General features: G+C 38.3%; 1 protein-coding gene and 1 pseudogene across 1 annotated transcript in view; both read right to left on the bottom strand.

Moving 5' to 3' along the window:
* The window catches only part of MORC1 (MORC family CW-type zinc finger 1), a 172,717-nt gene that overhangs the window by 62,573 nt on the left and 96,396 nt on the right, over window positions 1-13,748 (bottom strand). The window lies entirely within an intron of this gene.
* LOC115832229 lies at window positions 5,028-5,289 on the bottom strand (annotated as a pseudogene).

The following is a 13,748-nucleotide window of genomic DNA, read 5'->3' as shown; positions in this document are numbered from 1 at the left end:
GGTTATGAGGATTCCATTCTCATGAATGGATTAATGCCAATTATTACAGGATTTGAGACTGCAAGTTCAATCTCTCTCTCTCTTGCCCTCTTTCACTCTCTTGCTTTCTGCCATGGGATTACACAGCAAGAAGGCCCTGACAAGATGCTGGCACCTTGATATTGAACTTCCCAGTCTCTAGAACTGTGAGAAATAAATTTCTTTTCTTTATAAAGTATCCAATCTTTGGTATTTTGTTATAGTATCACAAAAGAGACTAAGACAGTTTCCTAGTTTGACTAAAATTTCAGTTTGCATTTTTGTCTTCCATTTTCTGTGTTGCTCTTAGAAGACTTTCAGAAAAAGAATGGGGAAATGCTAAGTCTATATAGCCGTATTTATACCAAAAGTCCCCTATAACACTTTACCTACCTTTATCATTGTACATATCACAATGTCTAATAGTTACATGTTGACATGTGGGTCTCTTTCAATAAACTGTAAACTCCCAATTATTTGTTTTTATCTATAGTACCTTGTACAAGATTTTGAGTATTATAGGTTCTCAACAAAATGTTGATAATTGGCAGGATAAACAGATGCTTCTGGAGCCTACTGCTCATCTCTTTCATAGCCAAAACAGTGCCACAAGTCTACTCTACATTCAAAAGGTGATTACTTCTCCACTACTTGTTGGAGCTTATCACACCATTCAGATGCTTTGTATTAAATTCCAGTGTATACTCTCTTCCAGTGTTTGCATCACTCTGGGATGAGTCTTGTTCCTGATACAGCAAAATGGATTTCACAATGTATGATTCTCTTAAATTATTTGGGTTTGTAATATTTTAGGTGCTAGCTTGAAGATAATTATATTTTGCTAGTTTTATTGTAATGGATTTTGACCTGAACTATTAATCACATCACTAAACAGAATTTTGAGTAAATAAAAATTTTATAAGTTCTGTAAATTATACTCTTTCATTTTAACATCAGTTGCTTCTACAAAAGAACTTGAGATATTATAGAAAAACACAGCAAAGATGTCTCAACTACATTTTGAGTAGAAAGACATTAAAAATTATGTCAAATAAAACTTTTTTGTTTGTTTTTTGAGATGGAGTCTCACTCTGTCACCCAGGCTGGAGTGCAGTGCCGTAATCTCGGCTCACTGCAATCTCTGCCTCCTGAGTTCAAGCGATTCTCCTGCCTCAGCCTCCCGAGTAGCTGGGGTTACAGGCACCTGCCACCAAGCCCAGCTAATTTGTTCATATTTTTAGTAAAGACGGGGTTTCACCATGTTAGCCAGGTTTCGAACTCCTGACCTCAAGTGATCCTCCCTCCTTTGCCTCCCAAAGTGCTAGAATTACAGGCGTGAGCCACCACACCTGGCCCCAAATAAAACGTTTTAAGGTAATACAGAAGCAAGAACAGACACAGTAATGACCTCCAATAACAGGGTGAAGGCAAAAATTCACTCAATTGGAAGAACACAGCAGGAGATAGGGGAAGAATTCAAAGACAGCTGCACTGAGCACTATATCTTTAGTAAAGTGCACCATATTCTTAAGAATGTTAGGTCTATTCCTCCCACCCATCTGAGTTCTGCTCATCTTCTTTAATTCTATCACATGCTACTTTCACTTTGTAACTCTAGGGGTAACTCAAGTTCAGTCACCTTGAGCAACTTACACTGGACAGTCTTTTCATCTCTTAAAAATTATCCACCTCTGAAATGCTTTTCTCTTCCTTATAATTTATAGTTCTTCTAATTCTTTCAGGATTATTATCAATGTTCTTCATATGCATAGAAACTTCTTTTCCCACAGTTCTTTCTCTGAATTTATTATACCTCTCTTGACTTCCCTTCCATTCCCAATTCTGCCTGAGGAAAACAGTCCATCACATCAGCTATGTTCTGCCATGCCATCCTCATAATCCTCAATCTTGGATCAATGACATCATTTTCCATCTTTGCAGAAATTCCAAGCTGCTAAAATTTGTGCAAGTTGAGTATCTCTTATCCAAAATGCCTGGGAACAGACGTGATTTCCAGGACGGTCTGTCTGGGAATCAGATTTTGGAATTCTGAATTTTGGAATATTTGCATATATATAATTAGTTATCTAGGGAACCCAAGTCTGAATATGAAAACCATTTATGTTTCATATACACTTTATACACATAGTCCCAAGGTAATTTTATACAATATTTTAAATACTTTTGTGCATGAAACGTTTTGACTGTTTTGACTGCAACCTGTCACATAAACCAGATGAACTTTCCTCTTGTAGTGTTGTATCGCACGAAAAAAATTTAAATTTTGGATTATTTTGAATTTCAAATTTTCAGATCAGTGATGCTTAAACTATATATAACCACTGAATCCACACTACAAGAAATATTCATAGTTCTCATACTCTTCTGGACAATCTTTTCACTTGTCCCTAACTAACTTCTGTATCCCTCTCCATGAAGATTGTTCCAAATCTTTACTGTACCCTCCATATAAAGCCCGCCTCTTTCACTCAGATGATCCTGCCTCCTCTTTATAGGAAGGAAAAAAAAATTATGATTTTTAAGTGTGTGTGAACACCCTTAACTTTTTTTCCACAATCTCAGAGGAAAAAATGTCCCTCCTCCGGCTCTAACTTAAACCCTGCACCTGGGTCCCAGTAATCTTTCCTTCCTGTCCTTGCTGGACTCTCTACATGAAAAACGTCCCAGGCCGGGCATGGTGGCTCATGCCTGCAATCCCAGCACTTTGGGAGGCCGAGGCGGGCAGATGACTTGAGGTCAGGAGTTCGAGACCAGCCTGGCCAACATGGTGAAACCCTGTCTCTACTAAAAAATACAAAAATTAGCCAGGCATGGTGGCAGGTGCCTGTAATCCCAGCTACCAGGGAAGCTGAGGCAGGAGAATCGCTTGAACCCCAGGAGGCGGAGGTTGCAGTGAGCTGAGATCGCACCACTGCACTTCAGCCTGGGTGAGAGAGCGAAACTCCATCTCAAAAAAAAAAAGAAAAGAAAAGAAAGAAAAAAGGAAAAGGTCTCATCACACCTGTGTGCTGTATTTCTTCAATTTTACTGGCTTTTTCCTCTTACTCCAGAAACATTGTCTAATCTCTCCTAACCACGAATTTACCTCAACCCTACCTAATGCTCTAGTTATAACCCCATGTTTCTTTGCTCCTTTAGTACAAAACTTCCTAACACAGCTTATTGCCCATGGCTTCTATTTCTTTACTTTCCATTCACCATTTCCCACCTGGCTTTCCCTCTGAAACTTATCTTGCTGAGGTTGGCAATGGCCTTTCTGTTATAAGGCCCAATGGACTTAGCACAATGCTTAGATCATAATAGATATAAAGGAAATACTTGCATACTTAATTTAATAATCTAATGGAATTGAAGTGAAAAAGTCAAAGCAAAATAGTAAAACACAAGATCAGGAGAAAGTTTTCTAAAGCATTAAGACAAAATGTAGGATACTTTGGTGTATCTTTTGAAGCACCTTCTGTGGAAAGAGCAATTTACATATAATTAGTGCACTAAATTTGCAGATGTTAAGTGTACTAAATGAAGTTGACCTAAATGAAAAATGTAAATAGTTCCCCTAAAAGTTTTCCTTCTAGTTCTAATTAGAGATACAGATTTCCACTAATAGATACATTTCAACTAATAGATAAAGATTTTCAGCTGGACTGGACTGGGGCTGGACTATAGTTTTAAAAATACATTTTTTTAATCACATACGTACTTTTTTTGAGGAATGCATTCTTACATCTTTGATTGAATTTTTGTAAAATAGAAATCTGAATAACACAGTTAACCTACTTCAAAATCTGAGTTACTTAATGAGTAGCTGTTTACCGACGATAGCATCTTTTTTTATCATCATCATCTTTTCAGATTTCAAAGAAGAATCATTACCCTAGAAAGCTTGAAAATATCAGTATTCATTTTTAAATGACACTTATAACTTCTCCCAGCAAGACTATTACATTCCTTTATGAGTTCAGAAAGTCCTGCAAATCACAGACTGAATCAGTGAGAGCTGCATAAGATGAACTGTCTCTGGAAGTAGAAAAACTGAAGAATCCTTAAACCAGGAATAAAGAAGTGAATATTGGTGGTGCATACATCTGGGAAGCAGCAGAAATGCAAATTCCAAAGCACCATACCCAGAGATTCTTGTTTAGTCTGTCTGGTGTAGATCTCAGGAGTGAATATTTCTATAAAATTGTGACATTGTTTTCAGACAGACAGTCCCATAATCTTAGACTCACAGCCCTGGAAAGTAAAGAATGCTCCTTTCTAACTTTCTATCAATTCTTTGTGGGACTATAGAGAAAATACTTTTATGTTTCTGTACAGTTAGGATTTTCTGATTAAATTTACTTCACGTGGGACCTGGACTAAAAGAACAAATCTTAGAATTTAATCTGCAACTGATTATTAGTGGAGAGGGCATGTGAAGAGATTTGCCTCCAGAGACATTTACCTCCCTGGAAATATGTGTTTACATTTTAAGGGAGGAATAAAATCTGGGACCACAGAGACAAGACCAGAATTGTAAAGCTGGAGAAACTAGTCTCATCTTCCCCTGCCCCCAGACATCTGTTTATATTCCAAATGGTAATAGTTACAACTCAGGGCCCTTCCCAAAGGGCAAAAGAGTGTGGAGAGGGTGGTTGCCACTCTCCTATAGAAATGTCCAGATACATTTTCTTAGGAGTTCTTTGCCTATAGTACAAATTGTAAGATATCATCTGATCTGACTCTCACCCAATCCATTGTTCCAGGGGTAAAAACCAGAGCAAAGGGTAATTAGCATGATTCCTTGTGTTATATATAATACCTTGCTCTGCTCCAGAAATATGATGTTTATATTCAAAATGGTATTAGTAAATATAGATATTTCAAACATAACTGCTTGTGATAGAAGATTGGCAACTAATATTCACGGGTTCTAAAATTTGAATGGGTCTTTGCAAACATCTAGCTTAATTCCTCACCTCCACCTTTTTTATTTGTTAAACAGGAACTCCTCGACTGTGTCCTTTCCCTATTCCTCTCCCAAAAGAAGAGAGGAATGATCACCAAGAGCAAATGAACGGCCAGCTGCAGTGAAGCAACACTTCATATACCACGAAGTATATGAAGCTTAGGCGGCAACATCCCTCCCTTACCGGTTCCATGCTCAGGAGAGAATGCTGCGCCTCCTCCTCTTGGTTTCCTGTGCCTTAAACGTTCAGGGAAGCTTCTCTAGAAATGACCTATCGACATGATCCCTGAAAATATAGTCTTAATCTTCTTTTCACTGGCCTGGTGGTACTCAGATCAAGGACTACAGACACCAGACAGGCCTGAGGTCACTTGGCTTATGAACAACAGAGCTGGGACCTAAAGGCAGGGATCCTAAATGCCAGGCGAATGCTGTCCACCACATCCTGCTGCTTGCATCTCCTTCTTCAAAGAGCTCCTAAGCATTCCTCCTTCTGTAAAGCTTTCCAAAGTCACTTTGCCTTCCAAACCTGCCCACTATAGACAGAGCTACTCAGAAAAAGAAATTATGTTTACTATTAGCAGTTAATTTCTCAACTTCTCTTACACCGAAGAGCTACTGAGCCAAACTGAAAATAGAAAAGCAGAGTCGTTCGAACAGCTTTGAACTAAGAATCAATCCTACATTTCAGATCTACCCCATTCTGACATTGTTTACGTCACGTTGGCCAGAGGGGCAATATAATTTACTTATAGAATGAGGGGTCTGGAGCCAGTCTGCATTGGCTGAAATCATGGTTCTGCAGTTTCCTAACTCCTTCTTTGGCAGATTATTTCTCTGTGACTCAGTTTCCTCATCCACAAAATAGGAATCCTAACAATCATAGCATTGTAATAAGGATTAAATGTCAGTGCATTTAGAGCACTGCTAATAGAGGCACATTCTAAGTGTTACTATCATTTCATCCCGCCATTCATCCTTCTCGTTAGGTTTCTTCATCTATGTACAGTTACAGGAATTAGGTAGTTTTATAATTCACCAAAAGTATACATAATTATGGAAATCTTGGGGGAGAGATTGGAGAGAAGGGAACTGGAAATATGAAAAATATGTAATTCTCCTTTATTACAAAAAAAACCCTGCGGTGACCACATGGTATAATACATGCAAAAACAAATAGTGGGTGAACCACGAAGTATATGAAGCTTAAGCGGCAACATCCCTCCCTTACACAAGCCTCTTCCATGGTGCTGTCCTAACTTCACATTTATAATTTGGTATTTTCTGTTTTAAAAGGGATCCCAAAAATTGTATGAACCTCACGCTCAAACAAAACAAAACAAAACAAAAACAAACTAGATCTGCTCCTGTTCAGAAGCATTTTAAGTAATACTTCATTTTATTTTCAAATGCCAGAAATTATTCCTAGTGGTCTTGGCTTGTGCCTACAAGGGGGGTCCTGCCAAGTGGAGGAAAAGTTATTCTAGACCCTTGTGAAGCAAAGTTCATGGACTAATGTCAGTTAGTTCTTTAGGACTTGATGCAAATCCCTGATGTGTCAGGAGACCTTACACCCTAGTTAGAATGCTGGACTTGGTGGGTGAAGACTAACTGAAGGAGTGGAGAGGTTAAATTACGTGTTGGTAAAGCACAAGGTGAAAAATAGACCCCAATTAAGATTAAGTATGAGCCTGTAATCCCAGCACTTTGGGAGGTCGAGGCGGGTGGACCACGAGGTCAGGAGATCGAGACCATCCTGGCTAACACGGTGAAACCCCATCTCTACTAAAAATACAAAAAATTAGCCAGGCGTGGTGGCAGGTGCCGATGGTCCCAGCTACTCGGGAGGCTGCGGCAGGAGAATAGCGTGAACCCGAAGGCGGAGCTTGCAGTGAGCCGAGATTATGCCACTGCACTCCAGCCTGGGCGACAGAGAGAGACTCCGTCTCAAAAAAAAAAAACAGAAAGAAAGAAAGATTAAGCATGAATTTTACTCCAGCCTCCAGGAATTGAGACAGAGGAAGGGAGCAGATTCAGATCACAAATATGGTCGGGGACAAGGATTGAATGAGGTTGAATCAGGGGTACAAGATACAAAGTTTAAGTTCAAAATCAGAACAACAGTCCCGAAACACAGTTCCCCAAACTGAATTCAAAATGTAAAGTTAGGTCCTAAGTAAGAAGGAAATTGGGTCAAGCAAATTGAAAAACAGGATTCAAGCTCAGAGACGAGGACTCAGGTGGGCTGGTGCCCAGAGGGTACAGGTGTGGAGGCACAGACTTCCTTGAGAGGAGAGCAGCGAGCAGCCTGCTGCGGAAGGAAGCCAAAGACTTGTATCTTACTCTGAGCAGAGTCAGGGAACAGGCCCTGAGGTGTACCCCGGACACCAGGCAGCCTCTGATAGTCCCTGATTAACATGCACACTAACTGGGGACTGGTTGTACCTAGAGTTTAGATGCTTAAGGAGTTTTTGTAGGGTAGAGATCAAATAGGTGTATTTGCATTAAAACCCAAATTAGTATTCCCTGTAGTGAAAATCATTTCAGGCAACACATCTGAACTTCTACTCCTCTCTCCATCTCTGCTGATGTGAACAGGAATGACTGACTAGCATGCAAGGGGAAGGATGTAATGTGGCCAGACTGCCTGCAACTGTCAAAGCTATTGCTGTCCTTCTAGGAGGAAAAATGTGTTCCCTCTGGACTCAAAGTCCTCTTGGCCTTTGACGACAGCATTTGGCCACTTCTGTGAAACCCAGGAGCAGACAACAGTGGATGGCATTCCTCAGTGTCAACCCCATGGCAAAATAAAGTTGCTTATGAAGCCAGGAGCTGAGAATGTCCTGAGTTCCCTGCACCACACTATGCCACAATGCCAGGCTGTTCTGATGCCCTTTAATTATTAGTGCTGTCTGGGTCTGTTTAGTAAACCACGAATGCTGTTCCATCAGGAAGTATGACGTCAGCTTCTCCAGAAAGGACGAGTAAGAAAATAATTTGGAGAAGCAGTGCAAGTTAAGGAGTTGAACTCCTGTTAGACACCTACTGTGACCAGCATTGCACCAGGTCGGGTAGTAGGAGGTACACAGAAGAACGCAACAGATGATACCTGCCTTCAAGGGACTTGTACACTAGTTAATCATAAGCAATTTGTTTAATGTCTCATTTGGTATGCCATGAATACAGGGCATAGGAACCACAAGTGTGAATATATTACGCATTTTCCCTCTTCGAAAAGCAATACATCACCAGAGAGAAATGAGATCTTTGTAGTAAGAGTAATAAAGTAAAATATTTCATCTACAATAACTAGAATAGCCTCTTGTTAGACAAGAGCCTTTAGGTGTCACAAATTTTGGATCATGACAGTTTATATAAGGAGGCTGAAAAGCACTCTTGAAGAATAAATATATTTTCTATGGCATCTGTCACTATAGTTATACAGATTTGAAACCTCAGCAGCCTACACAATAATGACACATTAAAAAGATTAAGTTCTACATGGAAAAATGCATTCCCATTCTTCATACAAAGCTGTACTCAGATATGCCACTCAATTTGAAAAACACAGCTAAAAGTTCAGCAAGCCTTCTTTGTTCTGCATTTACTGCTAAAACAACCAATGTGGGAATTGCCAGATTATACTATTTCATTTCTGTGTGTATGTGTGTCCACATGAGCACTGAAAAAGAACAGAATTCTATTGCTGGAGTTTCTTCTCACCAGGCATGAAGTCTTATAAAGGCTATATATTTGATGGGATGACTATGAACATGACAAATGAAATCCAAATGCGGTCTCTGTACTCCAATCCAAATACAACAGTTTATTGTGACCAGGTATAAGAACATTTTGGTCTTCAGTAATATATGCAGAAGTTGGTAAGTCTAACCTATGTAGAGTCAACCAATCCAATCGAATATAAAATATTCACCTTTCAGGAATTCTGCATAAATCAAATTATTCTTTCCATCCTTCATTGTTTGCTAAATACCTATTACATGAAAGCTGCAGGCCTAGGTACTATTGGGAATGCAAAGATGAACAGAAATAGTCCTTTATTTCAAAAAGCATATAGTCTGATATGGCAGACAGATCAGATACATAAGTAACTATAATATTAGACACAAAGTGACTATAATACCAGGTAGAAGTAAAACATGCTCTAAGAAAAACCACACGGGACAAAGGGAACTGGAAGGAAGGAGACACTTTTCTAGGTAGGTAAATGAAAGAAGACTTCAAACAGGGATTGGCAATAGTTTTGGATCTTGAAGGACTGGAGAAGGACCAGAGGCTGCTCCAGACAAGAATGCAGAAACAAAGGCCTGCAGAGCAGCATGGAAGTGAACACTTGTAAGGAACATGGAGAAGCTCAGTAGGAGCACCATACAGAGTGAAAGAAATGAATGCTATTATATTAATAGAAAGGCAACTAGTGTCCCATTATAGACAGCCTGGACTGTAGGCCAAGAAATGTATAGTAAATACAAAAGATTAATTCAGAAAGACCTAGGGGACACATAAACAATTCATCACACATTGCACAAATATATTTTTATGCAAATACACTACTCATTAACACTTAGGTTATAAAGGGATAAATATAGGGTAGCTTAATTCAGGGAGAAAGGTATGATCTGTCTTTTAATGATTGGGGTATTAAGTGGATTTTAGATGGTACCATAAAACTCTGAATAAAGTATAACTAAAACTAGATTCTGTGTGCATGATAATGACACAATCATCCTTGTCATACAATAGAAGGTAGAAGAGAAATTTTAAGTTAAATCTGAGAAAGGGGCAAATTTGAGAATGGAGAGGTCCTGAAATACAGAGAAATTTATTTTATAACATTATGGTTTTAAAATTATTGCCTAGGTTTACCGAAAAATAACAATTATCCAGCTAATATGCCAATTACAACTGAGCAATCCAGTGAAACAATGGAAATAAAAGCTTCATCACTTGGCCAGCAGGTGGCACTTGTCACTCAGTATAGAAAACAGCAGGCAATGTGGAATGAAGCTGAAAGTAGTTAGGAACAGATTACTTGTTCATCTATTCAGAAGGATAAAGACGGGGATGGGCTGTATTCAGAAGCACAATTTATAACAAGGATCTTGGCTTGTTGACATAGCTTATCAATTACATGGAGGACAACCCCTTTAGTCTATAAAATGCACCACAGGTGACGGATCTTGAATTTGAGCTCTCCTATTAGGCTTACTGAACTTAGGTATTTCCCTTAACAAATATGATTTGCAATATATAAGTTTGTTGCTACTGTAAATGTTCTTATGTCCTTTTTGTCTGTATTTTTCCTATGAGACTGCGAGAAATATGGTGCTGGAATTAGGCAAAAAGGAAATAAATTCCAACTTCACCATTTAAAGTTATGTGCTTTGATTAAAATTATTTTTAACTTTTTTGGATTTCACTTTCCTCTTTGTTAAAATAGATATAACTAGCTGGAATGTTACAGGAATTAAATAAGATACCATGTGGAAATGATACCTTCAGATCTAGCTACTTCATTTTATCCTATGGGACATCTAATAATTAGGATAACTCTCTTACCATCTAATCATTAGATACCCATAGAACCTAAAATCCAGAAAGATCTTTGATTTACCTAGTCAACCCTTCATTTTCCAGATCAAGATGCCTGCTACTATTAAAGCTGAAATGCAAGACAGTTGAGATAGGGTGTGCAAGTTTAGGTCATTTTTATATTCACTACGCAGGTCTGGTCAATGGATAAGTGGTCATTGGGAGTTGGAGGGAGGAAAAGAAAACAGGAGGTGGGCAAATAATAATTACGTGGCATATATTGTATGATTCTGTGAAACTCAATGGGCGAATGGACACCAACGATAGACATACAGTGAATCATAGTAATAAACTAGCCAGTTCTTGATTTTTTTGGTGATGTCTAGCCTACACCTGAAACTGAATGGGGCCAATGATGCCCTGTTTTTCTAGCTTTCCCATCCTTTCTTATATCACATTCCAAAACTTCTTCTAAAGGGTTTTAGAAGGAGGACAGGAGATTTACACTGAACACTGCATGGTTTTTAGTCTTATTTTTGACATCAGATAAATATTACCAAAACATAGTTTCTGAACACGTTCATGGATTATTTTTGTGAAAGGACGAATCGAGGTCATCTTTCAGAGGTCTTCTGTTCAGTAATTACCATATTATAACTATATGGGAGTTGCATCGTTATAACAAGTCACACCATTTTTAAAAGAGAGATACCACACAAATACTGAGTTTAATTTTTAAAATATGTAAGCTTAGCATGTAATTTAAGTGACTGGTTCCATGAAAGAACAAATCAGTGCTCATCTCAAGTGTTCCTTTAGGTTGTTTTTCTCGCCTGAAATGCCCTATCCTTTTCCCTCTATTTATCCTAAATAGACTTCAAGATACAAGTGTCACTTCCCCTATATAACTTTCTTTGATTTTTTTTTTTTTTTGAGACAGAGTCTCGCTCTTTCCCCCAGGCTGGAATGCAGTGGCGTGGGCTCACTGCAACTTCTGCCTCCCAGGTTCAAAGGATTCTCCCACCTCAGCCTCTGAAGTAGCTGGGATTACAAGCATAAGCCACCACACCCAGCTAATTTTTTTGCATTTTCTGTAGAGATGATGTTTCACCATGTTGGCCAGGCTGGTCTCAAACTCCTGACCTCAAGTGATCTGCCCATCTCAGCCTCCCAGAATGCTGGGATTACAGGTGTGAGCCACCGCGCCCAACCCCCCTATACAACTTCCTTTGATTGAAGCTGCCCTATCTCCTGCAGTAAACTTCTATTGCAGTGTCAGTTACAATAAGAAAACACATTTGAATTAATATTACTTTATAGTGCTTGCTCATTTTTAAATAGCTGTTAGACTTGGTCCACAAAAAGACTGTATAATATCTGAGGGCATGTTTTACTTATTGATTCAACTACCTATTAAGTACCTAGTAATATGCCAGGCACTGTCTTGGTTGATACAGATTCACAGTAAGTGAAACCAAGACTATCCCTGCTCTCACGGAACTTACATTTTGGTATTACAGATACTCTGTATTCCCCGTAATTCCCAGCCTGGGACAGACCTGAGGGCAAGTATGTGCTCAATGATCACCTCAAAATCAACTGATTGCCTTTGGTTGAGTGAACCTCAACCCAAAGCTTTCCTTGGTTACCACAAAAGCAGGGTCAGTTACAAGCCCTGAGTACTAGAAAGTATGTAAAAGATGTTAGGAATCTTTTCACAAAAGGATTTTGTAAAATTTTCCTTTTGCAAAAGGAAAAAGGAGGATGGAGTGGATTCTTATGTCCTTTGAAGTACTGGCAGTGAATTTCTATATAAGTACTGCTAAATTTCTTTGTTTACATTTGAAACAAACTGAATCTATAACCTTGGCTTAAATCTTATGAAAAAAAATCAACTACCAAGAAAAGAAAATAAACAGAACTGTTGGCCCAAATCTGCTATTCCACCAGCTGCCATCAGATTCTCTACCTCAATGATGAATACAACATCCAATCCTAAACAAACAACAAGCTAATTAAGTCTTGATGACTGGCATTATTAGTATACTGGGGTTGGCTATGACTGCAATGTCCAGAGATGGCAATAAAGATGCAATCAATTCATAATGTGCTGAATGCCTTCACAAAGCTACCAAGTGTGGTAAATAAGAAATTACTATATGAGAATAACTATATAAGAATAATTATAAAATAATTAAATATGAAATTAAAATATTTCATAACAAAAAGATCTGAATGTACCTAATTATTTATTAAAAGTCTGTGAAATCTTTATTTCTGACTTTTGTCTGACAAGAAACCATGACTAAAGGCCTTAAAAACTGTAGAAAGTTGAGCCACTTTTTGGAGGTGGGGAGTGCTTAGAAGAATGTGTTTCCAAAGTGACTCTCAGTATCTTTCCAAGAGAGACCCTAAGACTCCAGGGTAAAAAGGAAGGCTCTGGTTTCTTTAGTTGTAATCTCAGGTGGTATCTGACTTGCACTGCAGAACCCTAGCAAGCTAAGTGAGGTAAAAAAGTAATCTTCTATGAGCCCAGGAAAACACTTACTATAAGCTGCTATGGCTGGGGAGCTTAACTCCCACTTCATCATTGAATTTTCTATTTTAATAAGCATTTTATTTCCTGACATCTATAGAAGTGTCCACACATTTGGACATATGCTACAAGTGCTATTTGAGGAAGCCGAGAGGCTACACATTTAAAAAATGATGAATTTATGTGCTAAATCTATAGAGATTTAATTATTAGTCAAGAAAATAAAATAGTTTTTCTACATACCACATTTTCTTACACTCGAAATTGTCATGTTGATTGATAGTAATGTTTTATTTATTGAATTTTCTTAACAATTAGATATGACTTTGACTTTCTAAGTTAATAGGTTAATGTTTTTTAAAAGAACTCTTTACCTTAAAACCCTCCCTCAGGGAAGAATGAAATAAAAACAGCCTAACCTTTGGAGTTACACAAACTTGTGTTGCGCCTTGACCACATGACGTTGGACATGCTGGCTGACTCTATAAGGCTCTATGTGCAGCTGTGGAGTAGAAATAAATGTCCCTATTTCTCACATGCATTGTTGTGTAGATAGGCTTAGATATCACATATACAGTATTTTTTTTTTTTTACAAACTTCACCCTCTAGAACAGGTCTTAGATCCAAAATTAAAAGATGTCAAAAAGGACAGAAAAAAGAGTATACACATT

This window comes from Nomascus leucogenys, chromosome 21, assembly GCF_006542625.1.
Source record: "Nomascus leucogenys isolate Asia chromosome 21, Asia_NLE_v1, whole genome shotgun sequence".
NCBI lineage: Eukaryota > Metazoa > Chordata > Mammalia > Primates > Hylobatidae > Nomascus > Nomascus leucogenys.
Note: the sequence above shows the minus strand (reverse complement) of the source record. Positions and strands in the feature narration are given on the sequence as shown.